The 14,537-nt window shown below is 36.7% G+C and overlaps 1 long non-coding RNA gene and 1 pseudogene across 1 annotated transcript; both read right to left on the bottom strand.

Moving 5' to 3' along the window:
- Window positions 1-5,888: 5,888 nt before the first annotated feature.
- Window positions 5,889-9,754, bottom strand: LOC103337254 (labd-13Z-ene-9,15,16-triol synthase, chloroplastic-like; annotated as a pseudogene).
- A 2,221-nt stretch (window positions 9,755-11,975) lies between these two features.
- Window positions 11,976-14,086, bottom strand: LOC148915665 (uncharacterized). The gene is made up of 3 exons (XR_016122162.1): window positions 13,791-14,086; window positions 13,164-13,684; window positions 11,976-13,034 (listed from the first exon to the last, which is right to left on the bottom strand). It is a non-coding gene; the product is annotated as an uncharacterized LOC148915665 (long non-coding RNA).
- Window positions 14,087-14,537: the final 451 nt, after the last annotated feature.

Genomic DNA, 14,537 nt, shown 5'->3' with positions numbered 1-14,537 from the left:
TAGGTTTTGTTTTGTTAATTATTCAAGTTTTTGCTTGGTTTCATTTTCTTGGCTTTCCACATTCTCAATTATTTGATTTGACAGCACAGCCCGACAAACCCCAAGGTCTCCTTCCATAACCCCAATAATATCTCTCCCTTTGCTTCTCTACCTTCTCTGCAATCTCTCCCTCAATTTCTTTCTCTCTCACCGATTCTCCAAATGTTTTCTCGAATGCTTAATCCTTGTGGAGCTTGCAAGGTCTTGAAAAAAAAAAGTGAGAAAGAATGCATTTTTGCAACGTATTTCATGCATGAAAAGGCTGTTACGGATTTCTCCTTCATCCACAATGTCTTTGGTGCAAGAAAAATGTCAAAGATTCTATCTCAGCTTCCAATGAGTAAGCACGCCATTGCGACATGGACTATGACAGTTGAAGCTCATGTTAGGGCTACCGATTCCATATATGGCTGTATTTCCTATATTTTACATCTCCAACAAGAAGTTAATTAATACCCTTTGACCTTGAACTTGTGGAAAACTAGATATATTCAATTAATCGATGAGTATATATATGATTTTTCTTTGAAACTTTGCAGGTGCTGAACATACATGCACAGTTGGATGAAGCACATGTACAGTTAGCTCACGCAGTTGCTCCTGTTGCAAACCTTAATCAAGATCTGGAAAATAGTAACGAGCAATTTGAAGTGGCAAACCCCACTAAGCAAGCTGCAGTGACAAAATCTACTGAGTTTGAATGTTTACCACAATTCAATTTAACCCATACAAATAATGTTGACAATGAAATTATGAATTTAAATTATGTTAGTGGGAGTTATGAAAATTCAGTGAATATTCCAACAGAAAATGTCTTAGATGGTTGGGTCAATAATTAGGGTACTTCATCTATATCTTTTTTTTGACATGGAATGGAGTTTTGAGGATGTTGATGAATTACTTGTAGATCCGTGGTTTTCAACATATATATCCAACATTAATTAGGTGAGACTCATACCACACATTGGATTCAATTGACATGCACTTGCAATTTTAGTTAAGATATATATGGATTATATTGAAACCTAGAAATGTTATAATCAAGTGTAAACCTACTTATTATATACATTGTAGCTAGTGTAAGTTTTATAGTATATATAGTGACTCCTCTAATAGATATATTTCATTTTATACCTATAATTTGAGCTATATGAAACATAGTGAGGATCCACTACCCCAAGTTTTATGGTTTACAAAGCTCTTTTATGACTAGGATTATTATGGTATATAATCCTTTCCAAACTGTATTTTGACTATATATTGGAAGAGTTGATAATGAGTATGACCTTAATTAGAACTATGAAAAAGTTTTTGTTTCAAACTTAAAATATTGTCACTTTGTGACAAAGCTTAAGCATGCACTTTCAAATTTCTGACTTCTTATTATTTTTATCAAATGAATTATATGAATTCCTTAAATTATTTTAGGTTTCTGAGATATATAGAAGGAAACTATCATTTACATCTCATGGAATGAGTGCCTTTATGCCTAGATCTAACTTGATCAAGATATAGGATCCATAGAAGACTTCCTCCAAGGTGACATACTTTTCCTCCCTCAACAATTGGATTGTGGAATTCATTCAACATGTTCCTTCATACCTTATAATGTTATACACACACACACACATATATATATATATATATATTGATTGTTAGATGTTGTGAATTTCCAAGGTGTAGCATCTTTGTATTAATATTCCAAGTAGATGCAGAGAAATAAGTTGTAGAAGCAGCAAGCTGGCTAGCAAATTGAGCTTCCATTTTTACCCATTTTTTTTCTTAATTTTTTACAAAATTAATTTTTATTGTTCAATAATTTTTAAATTATATATAGGTGTATAAATTAGTAAGATTGACAGAGTTATGCTACGTACTTGCCATGTTATGGACATTAAAAGTCCACAAAATGGTTCCAAATACAAGAAAGTGAGTGTTCTTGTTTTATAGTCACCATCTTCCCCTTATCTTTCTTTGTTATAGTTCCAAATAATTTATTGTTGTTTTGTTGGACTCACTCTCACATCAATATCACCTTTCCTAATTTCAAATTTTTCATATGGCAAACTTGGCTTTCAATGTATTATATGCTCTATATATACACTCTTGTATGTTGGAATTGTGATAGTTAATTAGCATTCCTCTAATATATATTATTGAAGGGGAAGTAAGAACAAAAACATATGATTGAAGCTCTCTCTCTCTCATTACAATATTAGAGAAGATGATTATTTTCCTCACTCTTCCATTTTTTGGTTAACTAGAAATAATGATTTTGTGAGGAAGTGCAAGGCCACTTGAAGAACGCTTGAAAGTAAGAAAAAAATATCTAAGATAAAAAATAAAAAAAAATAAAAAATAAAAAAAAGGGCAGCAAAAATAGGGGACAAATGTGTTCATCCTTCTCATAAAATAAAAAACTTGTTCATCTAATGTTAGCATATCTTGAACCTGTATGGATATGAAGAACATGAAGAAAATGGCAATTGAGAAAATTTGTTAAAGGTATAGCCAAAGAACAAATTTCACAACCTATGAATATCAAGAAGAATATTGATGATCAACAATTAAGCATTAAATTAAGAGAGTGTTAATGAAACGATCTGACCCAATTTCCACTTTGAAATGCGGGTTGAAACTTGTTTAAAACTGACACATGGTAACCGTAGGTCGTAAATGACCAAAATGCATTGAAAACAGTAACATAAACCCTGAGCCCCTAACTCGTGGCTGCTCCTGATAATCGTAGGCTGCCTACGTACCCTTATTGAGGGATCAAGCCACACGTAGTTCTTTCCTCTGTCCCTGACCTGCAACTGGTTTGTTTACTATAAACCTCGCTCTAGGGCTGACATTCCTGGAGTATCCGAGACACCGTTTTACGATCCGTCAAATGCTATACGGTCCTGAAATTACCTAAATCAACATACTGGAACATGATTACGATCCAATGGTTCAAACCTGCTGAACCCGGAATCACCCACTAGGCGAGATCCATTTGGGGGTTCAAACGTTATCCGAATTAAGATCTGCGAAATTCTACGCGCTCGTGAGGACTAGGAGATTATTATAGGGCTGACTCAGGTCCCCATCATGCTGCCCACGCACCGCCACACGCGCCGGCAGCGCATGGTGCCTAAAGCGATAACACTCCGCCGAAAAAACTCTAAACCACGGCTCAAGACTCCTACCCTAGGTAAAACACCCTATTTGGAACCACTTTTGTTCTTAGACTTACCCCAAAAACTGGCCGGAAGTGGCCGAAATAGTGACCCGAAAGTCTGCTGTAACCTAACTTAAAAATCGAACGATCTACGCTTGAAATATCTGAAATCCTAACCAGCAGCTAGAGCATGAAAAATAGCTGGAAATCCATACCTCACTCGACTGATTTGGTGGTCGGAGGGGAGAGAAACGGCCGGTGAAAGTTTAAGAAAAATCTGTTCAACACAGCTGTTTAAGTGGTTGATTCCGACTACTACGGCGGCGGATCGAGGCAGCGAAGGGCTGGGACTGGAAGAGGGAAGTGTGGTGGTTCTAACGTGACTAGTCTTTCTTGAATCGGTGACTGGAGGTGAGAGAAATCGCCCCTTGAAGATGGCTAGTCGACCTGCCCAAAATGACGAAATTCTGGGTTTTTAAAAAAACTGGACTTAGACATATTTACGGTTATGTCATTGAACTTATTTTGATCGTAACTCCTTCGTTACAACTCCGATTTGAGTCCACTACGTGTCTACGGACTCATCTCGCTGCGCTCTATGCAACGGTATAACTAAAATCCCAAAATTCCTTCCCGGTCAAGAAGTCAACTTTTAAACCATTAAAATATTCTAGGGGTATAATGGTCTTTTATTGAAATAAATTAATAATTAAATATTAATTAAGGACCGGGTTGTTACAGTTAAAATGTTAATACTTAATTATTGTAAGCATGTGCATGTGTTGTGTTGTTTGAAGAGAGCCATGTGGGTTGTGTTTTATGCAAGAGGTATAACATATCAACCAACCGAAATAGAAGAGTGAGGAAAATATAATATTGTGATGAGAGAGAGAGAGAGTTTCAATCCTTTGTTTTTATTCTTACTTTCCCTTCAATAATATATACTAGAGGAATGCTAATTAACTATCACAATTTATGAAAAGGATGAACACATGTCCTCTCTTTTTACTGCCTTTAAAAAAATATATATAATCCTTATTTTTTTTTCTTTACTTTCAAGCATTCTTCATGTGGCTTTGCACTTCCTCACTCTTCCATTTCAGCTAGTTTTTGCTCATTTGTTTCTTCTTTATATGGCTTTGCATCATGTGGCACATGTTTTTTCTCATTTGCTTTTCACTCTTCATAGGTGCCAAGCAGAATAAGTTTGTAGGTGACACATGTTTTTTTTTTTTTTAACTAAAGTAATACCCACAGACATTCCTTCTCTCTTTCTTTTTATTCTTCTCTTCTCTCAATTTTTTTATGTTGAAATTTTAGGGGTTACTTAGGGTTTATGGAGTATCAATTATCAATTAGTGATTTTGATAAATTAATTGGTTGTTGAAATGTTGATTGAAGATGTAATAAAAGCCTAGTTTCCTGGTACAGGAAGGAAGTGTGGGGGATTTAAATATCTTGTGATCAAATAAGCCTACACTCATCAAGGGCATGGTTGCTGGAGAGTGGCTAGTAGTATTGCTAGCAAGTATACGTATAAGAATTGCCATCAACTCAAACAATTGAGTTACCATCCCTCAATTCTAACTCCAGGGATATCACCTTCAAGACCAGTCTCATATCCATGCAATACTACTACCACATAACATGCTGAAAACATACAGTCGGGCATGCAAGTGAAGGTGTTCTTTTCCAACCAGCAAGTGAGAATTTCTTCCAATGTTGCATTAGTGTTGTGTGTAGGTTAATTAGCATGTGTATACATGCTCTAATTTGAGTTTGTATTTGGAAATATGATGATAATTTCAATTATATGTATTTAAATATGGGAAAACTTATGTATATATTTAATGTAATATTACATTAATAATTGGTTTTTTTTATACAATATGTACTTGTTCCCAAATGCCCGTAAAACCTTTATTTTTAGTGTTGTCGTATGACGTATGTTTTCAATACATACACATATAAAACAGTAAAATAATTTTTAATAATACAAACAAAATTGACGTAATACATATTTTTCACCAAAAAAATAACTATTTAAAAATGAAACTAAAAACTAACAAATTATTTATCAGAGCGATGACCAGTATGGTCTCAAAGTTTTCTATTACTAACATGCTATTGGCGACGAATGAGTTTTCTAATGGCGACGATGGACAGTGGTTGAAATTGATAATCAACGATGATTTGTATTTTCTCGTCACCAAATATTCAAAATTAACTGCCAAATATGGGCCTACTCAGACGACGTATTAGCGACAACAATTTTCAAAATAGGCGACAAAATGAATTGGTCGTAAGACAATATGCATGACCAAATATCAATTTTGTGGGTAAACATGTTCTACCACGCACTTTCACCGACGACCCGGGGTGACAAAGTATTTGGTCATGCATTGCCCATGACGACCAAAATAGAACCTTTGGCGACCAAAGGTGCTCGTCGCCAATTGTGTTTTTTCTTGTAGTTTTACTCGAATGCATTATTGCTAGTAATTACACTACGAACTGTAAAATTTAATTGACAGAAGAAACCAAGAATGAGTGCAACAAGATCTCACTTGTGAAATGAGATGAGCCACATGACACAAAATTGATTTCAGTTTCCATACTTTCTCCATTTATTTTTCTTACAACGATATGCACACACACGTTTATGGAGACATGAACACTAACTAATCTAAGGGTAGAGCTCCAATTTAGACAACCTGGGTAGAGCTCCAACTAATGGATTCAGTTTCCTTGTCAAAAACCCCAAATGACTCTGAAAGATCAGGCTTTGCTCCATGGGGCAACCTCCACTCAAACAAATGCAAGAATGAAGCCAGCACATGGATAAGCATCCTCTCTCCCAAGGGCATCCCTATACATATTCTTCTACCGGACCCCAATGGAAGAAATTCAGACCTACTGTCCTTGTAATTAAACTTGCTTGGGTCGTTTAGGAACCTCTGGGGCCTAAATTCCAAGGGACTCTCCCACACACTTTGGTCTCTATGATTGGCCCAGATGTTTAGAGAAAAACTTGAACCTTTTGGTATTGTGTAGCCTCCAAGGGTGGTAGATTGAGTTACGCGACGTGGCACTAGCAGGGGCAGTGCAGGGTGCAATCTGAATCTCTCCTTGATGACAGCATCTAAGTAATGTAATTTGGGCAAATGAAATCTTCCACCAAGTTATTCAACCCCACAATTTCTGTTAATCCTTCTTGAACTCTTCTCATTTCTTCTTGATTCTGCATCAGCTCAGTCATCACCCATTCCATCATTGTTGTGGTGGTGTCACTTCCACCCGTGATAACGTCCTATTAAACAATTCAAAACAACTTAGTAATCAAAGAGGAGAATTCGAATTTAAAACTTCTTTCAATTTTAGTAATAAAAAGTACACAATTAGACGACAAGCTTGTTAGTCACACCTAATAAACTGAATATATATGATTCATGAATTAATGTCGAAACATTTATTCTAATACCACATATTTATTGAAAGTGAATAATATGAAGAAAAAAAAAAGGTCCAATATACTCGAAATTTTGATCACTTATTTGGTATTTGTATATACACAGAATTTCAACGGAGAGATTCCTATTTGAGGGACACCCTTGTAGGGCTCATCTATATTGTATTTTTATAATCTGATCCATCTAGTTTTTAGCTATTCCTTCAAAGATTATTCTTGCAAAAAATCTCTTGAATTTGATATCATTTGACCACTCAATTGATAGTTGTAGTTTTAGTGTTTCTTTGAACCATTGGAATCAACTATTTTGTTGATCACAAACAATTCCATGTTGTAATGGTTTCCAATTTTACTAATTTCTTGCAAGGATAATCTTTGAATGAATGATTCGGATTGTTGTATTGGACCCTACAATGTTTCCTCAAGTAAAAATAAAGAACCTGAAAGAATAAATGAGATATGGATCTTGTCTTTACCCACAAAAAAGAAAAAAGAAAAAACGAAATGGATATTGTAGGTACCGTGAGCAAGGCCTTGATTTCTTGCATTGTGAGTGTTGCACTATCCTTATTATGCAGCTCCAAAAGGAACTCCAACAAGTCCTTCCTTCCATGTTTTTTCTGTAGCCCCTCATTTTTGGATGGAGGCATACTCATCTGGATTTCAATGGCAGAACTGATGATCTTTTCAGTGACAGAAATAGCCTTCTGTTGTCGCCTCCTAATCCCTTGTATATCAAACCTGGCAAGCATAGGAAAAAAGTCTGAAACGTTTGGTTTAACAAGCAACCCTATGATTTCTGTCACCACCTTCCTCAACTCAACCCCAACATCAGTTGCTCCCTTCTCTTCCTGCAGCGTTCCGCTCCATACCAAGCGCTTGAGTGTGTTGATGCTGGTCAAAAATGCCACCTCCCCAAAATCAATTGGGGTGCCAACTTTTCCATAAATATGGCTGATAGACCTGTCCACCTCTTCTTTCCTCAAAGCATAGCAAGCATCAATGTTGGCATTACTGAGCGTGTGGTTCATGACTACCTTCCGCAACTTCCTCCAATCCGGTCCATATGGTGCAAACGCGATGTCGGTCCCACCGTATGATGCAATCTGTGCAGCAACGGTGGCGTCGCGATTGGAAAATATAGTTTCGTGGTCACGAAGCACTTGTTTCACAAGAGTTGGTGATGAGATCACAAAGCGTAGTTTGCTACCCAGCTTGAGTTTGTAAATAGGGCCGTAGATTTTTGCCAAGTTTGTGAAGTCGTAGTGAAGGTCGGTACCTAAAGAGGGAAGGTACCCTAGCAGGGGCAGGCCACGAGGGCCTGGTGGCAATGGAGTTGTTGGTTTCCTTGACTATTTCCAAGTCAACAGGTACTAGAAGAGAGTAAACAGTAGGGCTAAAGGGGTCACAAATTTTGCTTCATCAACATCCCACCATGGTGACCACATTAGCTTCAACATTTTAATTGGCCTTATTGTAAATGAAAGGTTACCAAAACTCATATATAGAGGGGTTTTTTTTTTTTTTTTTTTTTGAACTCCACCAGATAAAATAATAGATAAGTGCTATATATTTTGCCAGAAAAATTGTCAACCTTGAACCCACCGAACAAAATATCCAGAAGAAAATTCAAGGAATTTGAAGCAAAAAACCAAAAGCATTTTGTAAAAATGGTTGTAGTTGAGATAAGGAATTTCTAGGAAAGATGAAAAATAATCACAAGTACTATTGAAGAAAAATGTGAACCTCCAAGCATAATTTCACCACCAGTAATCAATTAATGGGGAAAAATTATGTTGAAGGAAAATATGAACCTCCCAACGTAATTTCACCACCACTAATCAATTAATGGGGTTTTATTATTTTAGGTTCGACCCATTCAAGACACAAGTCTCTTAATTACAATCCCTTGCTACAAGGGAAAAACCCTTTGATTCCATCATAAAGAAACAGAATGTGTGTGTGTTTGGTTTTGCGGGTGCTCCCAAATCCAACCTCAGGGTGCCTACGTATCCTTTGCAGGAATCAAGCCACTCGTAGTTCAAAAATTCGCAATGAATAGATGACTCATTGCAAAAATGGGGAATTTGAATGAATTTGATTGAGAGGTGTTTGAGTGAATTTAGCTGAATAAGCCAGGGATTCGATATGGAGTTGTGTTTGGGATGGTTGCATCTAGATTGAATCTCTAGATTGCCTACGTATCCTTTCAAAGGGATCAAACCAACGTAGTTCGGACTTGATTTGTGTAAAGGTGGATATTTAATTTGTGGGGATTTGGTTGCGGTTGCGTCTATTAGGATGCTAGACTGCCTACGTACCCTTGATGGGATCAAACCGGCGTAGTTCCAAATTGATTTGTGTAAAGGCAGATTTTTAATTTGTGGGGATTTGGCTGCGGTTGCGTCTATTGGGATGCTAGACTGCCTACGTACCCTTGATGGGATCAAACCAGCGTAGTTCCAAAATTTAGAAATTAATGGGTAAGTATGGCCCAATAATTTAGAGTTGGTGTCTTTGAGACGATTTGAAGATTTTCATAGATAGATGACCTATGGGAAAAATTGGAAATTAATGGGTAAGTGTGGCCCAATAATTGAGAATTTGTGTTTGAGATATTTGAATTTAATCTCATTGGAATTTTTATGGGTAGATGACCCATGGGAACAATTGGATGGTTTTGTACCATTTTTCCTTTTTGTTAATGTCCAAGAAAAATAATGAGCAATTTTAATTAACCCACTAATTTTCTAAAATTAACATTATTTGGACTTGGACCCAAATATAGCAATGAGGATGGTTGAATTAATCCATTAACCAGATGACAGGAAATCTGGGCCTATATAAATTTAATAAGTAATTATTTGGATCATCCATTAAATACTATGGACTTTTGAGAGTTAATGGGCAATTATTTTTTACAGCCCATTTTTCTATCTCGGGCCTTTGATATTTGTTGATAGTTGGCCCACGAACAAGGAGCCCAGAAGAGCTTTGGTCCAGCAAGCGATTGAAACAACCTGATAGATATCTAACTCTTTGTAGAGTTTGTTTCCAAGTAAAATCAGACCTTGCAGTCCCATATTTATCTGGCATACTTGTGATCAGTACGAATTAAGAGCAAACATTGTTATTGTTCAGTCTTTAAAAGAGTACACGAAGTCACAATCAGTACAGAGCCTTTACAAACAAAAAGAGAAAACCAGAAGAAAAACTGCCGCAACATATCAAGAGGTTTCAGATTTTTTTGTCTTTTTCCACTTTTTTTCTCTGCAACAACAAGTTTCTTATGTCCTTTTTTTATCTTTTCTTCCAATCTCTAACAAAGTGGTGTCAGTCACCTTCTTCCTTTTTCCTTTTTCTTTTTCTTTTGACTTTTCTTCTTCTCTACCCAGCCCATACAAAATAAAAATAAATAAATGTGCTGTCTTCAACCTTTTTCCTTTCGATGGCTATCTCTCCTCCGGTAAAAGAAAAACAAGGCTGCTTCATCTTTTTTTTTTTTAGAAACACAAAGTGGCGTATAGATTTTCTTGAAAAGGAACTTTTTTTTTTCTGTATATTCTTTTCTTCATGACTAACTTCCTTTTCATCTTCTTTTTTTTTATGTAGTTTACTCAGAGAAAAGTTTCTCATACAGAGATGGAGAAGAGTGGCCAGAGAGTCCAAGAGGTAGTTCACACCCTTTTTTTTTGTGCATTATGGAATTAACCCTTAGAACACCATTTTTGTTTCAGAGGATTTCCTTTTGCTCGGCAGAGCTTTGTTGGACTGGAATCCTCTCATGGCTTTTCCGTTCATATGTATGATTTAAGGGTTGCCACCCACTATGGATTTATCATCCAAGAAAATGATTTGAGGGTTGCCACCCATTATGGATTTATCATCCAAGAGTTTGATTTGAGGGTTGCCACCCAATATGGATTCATTATCCAAGAAGATGATTTGAGGGTTGCCACCCATTATGGATTTATCATCCAAGAGTTTGATTTGAGGGTTGCCACCCAATAAGAACTAATTGAAAGACTCAGTATACCTGTGAAAAGTATTCTCTTGTGTCTGTGCTCTTGTAAAAAAAAAATTTCTGCAGTAGTTTTCTTCTTCTGTTGTTTCTTTTCTCCTTTCTTTTTTTTTTTTTCTTCTTTTTCTTTTTGCTGTCCTTTTTATAAACCAAGGGCCTTCTTAGTGTATGAAAACTGAATAATCAGCCCCCCAAAAATAGGAGCCACTAACCTCTCTTAAGAGTTTTCATTGGTTTAGACCCCTACTTCTCTACCCTCAACTTTCTGCTTGTTAGATGTGGCTAATAACAAATATCAAAATCATGGGGCTTATCCAACCCACGTTTCAATTTTTTTTTTGTGATTTTTTTTATTCCAACAAGTATGAAATAGCTTTTGTCCATTTTCTAAAAATATGCTGGTTATGAAAGAAAAAGTCTTTGGTTTAGGACGGAGGAAGAGTCTTGATTCTTTTTGGACTCCAGAGACAACACAATCTTAGGGAGGTGTATTCAATTAGGATTTTAAAAGACTATTTTGGGATAAATAAATCTTGTGGTATTCAATTAAGACTTTTAAATAATCTAAACAAGTCTTGTGGTATTCAATAAGGACTATTAGGATTTTTTAAAGAGAGTGTCCAAATCTAGTGGTATTCAATCAAGACTTTAAACAAATAACAAAAAGTCTTTTGGTATTCAAAACTTGCTAATTTCGAAGGATTTTTTTTAAAGAAAGAATTTGTGTGACTTTTTAGTGGGAGGTATAAATACCAAACCCTAAAAAAAATCTCACCATAACCCGTCAGACTTTTCACGTGAGATTTTTTTCTTTCTACTAGAGAAGATGAACAGTTCTTCGTGAAGATAAATAGCTCTTCGTGAATAAGGTATTGCTTCCTTCTCGTGCTATGTCTTCTTGCGTTTATTGTATGTATCAAATATATGCCATGCTATGTTTTCTTTGCTGGTAAAAAAATTTTGTATTCGTTTTCTATAACCATGCTGGCATCTATTGATATAGTAATTCTTTTTCAATTTCCATAACCATGTTGACATCGTTTTCTATAACCATGTGACCTTATTCTGTAATGGGTACTTTGCTTTTTACATGTTTTTGAAAGGCTCTGTTGCTGTTGAGATATCTTCCATATTTTCGTATATGAATATATTCATGCTTCTTGTTGTTGCCTGGCTTTGGGTTTTCTTTCCTTTCTTCCCTTTTTATTTTTCCAAGCTTTGCTTGTGACGTTTGTTTGGTTGGATTGAGGGTTGAGATGGGGTGTTGTTGATTTGGATGAATCTTTGTTGTAATAATAAAATAGCATTCAAGAATGAAATAAAATAAGCAGTTAGTTGAAGGTGACGTCATGGTATTTGAGGATCTCGCGGGCTAAGGAAGGGGAGGTGACGACGACAACGAGGGTGTTGCCGAGGCGGAGCTTGAAGATTGGGCCGTGGGATTGGGCCAGCCCTGCGAAGAAGGAGTGGAGTTCCGAGTCGAGAGATAACAGGTTCCCGACCAATGGCAGTCCTATCGGACCAGGTGGCAGCGGCGGTGTTGCATTCTTGGACTTTTTGTAAAGCCATGTGTACCAAAAGGAGACGGCGACATCGGAGACGACAAAGGCCAGCCATGTTTGGTCAATATTTGTGTAAAGGGCTTGAAACTGCCATGAGAAGAAGGTGCTGTAATAAGAATCAGATGCCATGGTGTGCGTTTTGTGATCAGCAATGGGATTTGAGTTGAGGGAATGGGAGAAGTTTGATCGGGTTTGAGTGGAAAGTTGACAGGTAGGTAGGTAGTGACAACGAGCGACCAATAAGTTATCTGACCAAAATTGATAAGATCAAATATAAGAGGTCTTGTGTAAAGTCTTGAGTGGAGCCCACACATTTGGAAATAATGAAGAACATCCTGATGAAAGTGCTGTGGAAATGGAATCCTGGAAGACATGATTGCACATCCACTGGAAGCCAAAGACTATCAGCACAAATATCTCCTAAATACCAGCTGAGTTCTTCTAATCAACACCAGAACAAACCACCTTGCAAAAACTCAAGCAGAGGCTTGGTGGGATTTTCTTTTGTTTTCCCAGATAACCCACTTCACAAATTCAAGAACCATACTTGGTTCACAAAACTTCTCATGGGTCTTCAGTTCTTCTCCATCGTCAGTGGACCCTGAGCATAATTCAAGCTTCTCATACTACCACTACTACTTCGTCTTCTTCTTGTACCAATTCAAATTTCTCATAGACGGCGTCAAACTGTTGACGCAGAAAAATGATTCGGCACTTTCCCACGCAACTTAGTGATGTTTATTCCTTCGGTATGCTATGGGTCTTGGTAGGGCGTTTAATCTGCAAGATAACAAACGCTCGGTAAGACCTAGGGCACCGGCGATACCGAAGGCTCTCCGCTTAAGTAAGTGGATTTAGTAAGATTGAATTACAGATCAATAGGCAGATGCCGTAAGTTCGATTGATTACCTCCTAGTTGAGATAGTTGTCCTCTTTTATAGGCCTTGGGAGGTGTGCAAATTGTCTAGAATTTCGATGTGGGACTGTGGACTCCAATTGTGGGACTGCCACGTGCCCCTTGCAGTGGAGTTGCCCTAATCACGCGATCGGTAGGACGAACTATAGCTAGGTGCCGAAGGCTTCCATAGCTATAAATTGATCCAAGTGTCCGATGCTTATTGGCTGTTCATTTGGGTATAAACAAAACTGAATTAACAAGAAAGCCTCAACCTTTTCATCAGCTTCAGAGCAAATGCACCAACTTGCTCTGCTTCATAAAGATTCAACCAGACAAAATTGAAGCCAACCCATTTGAGGAAACAAACACCCACTACTTCACCGTCAGCTGCAACTCCCACTAAGCACAAGTCTCCGGCATCTGCTCCCACTCCAGATTTGGACAGCCCACCTGCGCCTCAGGCTGAGGGGAAGAAGAAGCCCATCAAATCAAAGAAGAATCCATACTCAATCGAAGAAGAAGCCCCTACAACCTTGAAGAATAGTTCAAAATCTAAGATTTGAGAGCAAGAGAAAAACAGAGAAGTGATAACTCTGTAAACATATAAATTATAAAATAAACGATAAAGCAAACCTTACCTTCAATGAATTTACCAACTACCAAACCATGCAACAAAAGATCCAAATCCCAGCTTCCCCACTCCGTCATGTCCAGCCAAAAAAAATCAAACCCCCAGCTTCCCACCAAAATAAAATCCAATCTTACAATCCCACTCACATACATAAAGCAAAGGACCATGAACTCAAACCTCTCTTGATATGGGTTTGGATTGAGTATTTGGTTTTAAAATTCTTGATCTGAGTTTTTTTTCCCCGGTGTTTTGAGGCGATGGAGAAGAGAATGGGGGGAGAGAGAGAGAGATGGGGCGGGTACGGTGATGGGTTTGTTTGTTTTTAATTTTAATTTTGTACATATATTTTTATATTTTTATATTTTATTAATATAACAATTTTTATTTTATTAATATAAAAATATTTTTAGATTAAATTTTTTGATAAAAAAAGTGTAAATTAAAAAAAGAAAACAATTTATGTTTTTTTTTTTTAAAGTAGAAAAAGAATGAAGAAATAAAATAAACAATTTCATCTTCATGTTCTTTTTGGTCATTATACACACTAAAAGCACTTCTGATAAAAATTTACGAAACACTTTGACTACTTACAGCAGTTTTTCGAATACAGTTTACCAAATGCCTAACTATTTTTTTTCACAGTTGATTATTATCACAGCACAGCAGAAGCAATTTTTCTTAAAAGCACAGTAGTGCCAAACTAATCCTAAAGCATCTTTTGATGAGAACAGCAAACCCACGGAAAGAAAATAAA

This window comes from Prunus mume, linkage group LG7, assembly GCF_029339155.1.
Source record: "Prunus mume cultivar Tortuosa linkage group LG7, ASM2933915v1, whole genome shotgun sequence".
Classification (NCBI taxonomy): domain Eukaryota; kingdom Viridiplantae; phylum Streptophyta; class Magnoliopsida; order Rosales; family Rosaceae; genus Prunus; species Prunus mume.
The sequence above is the reverse complement of the archived record's forward strand: the minus strand, read 5'-3'. Positions and strand labels throughout refer to the sequence as shown.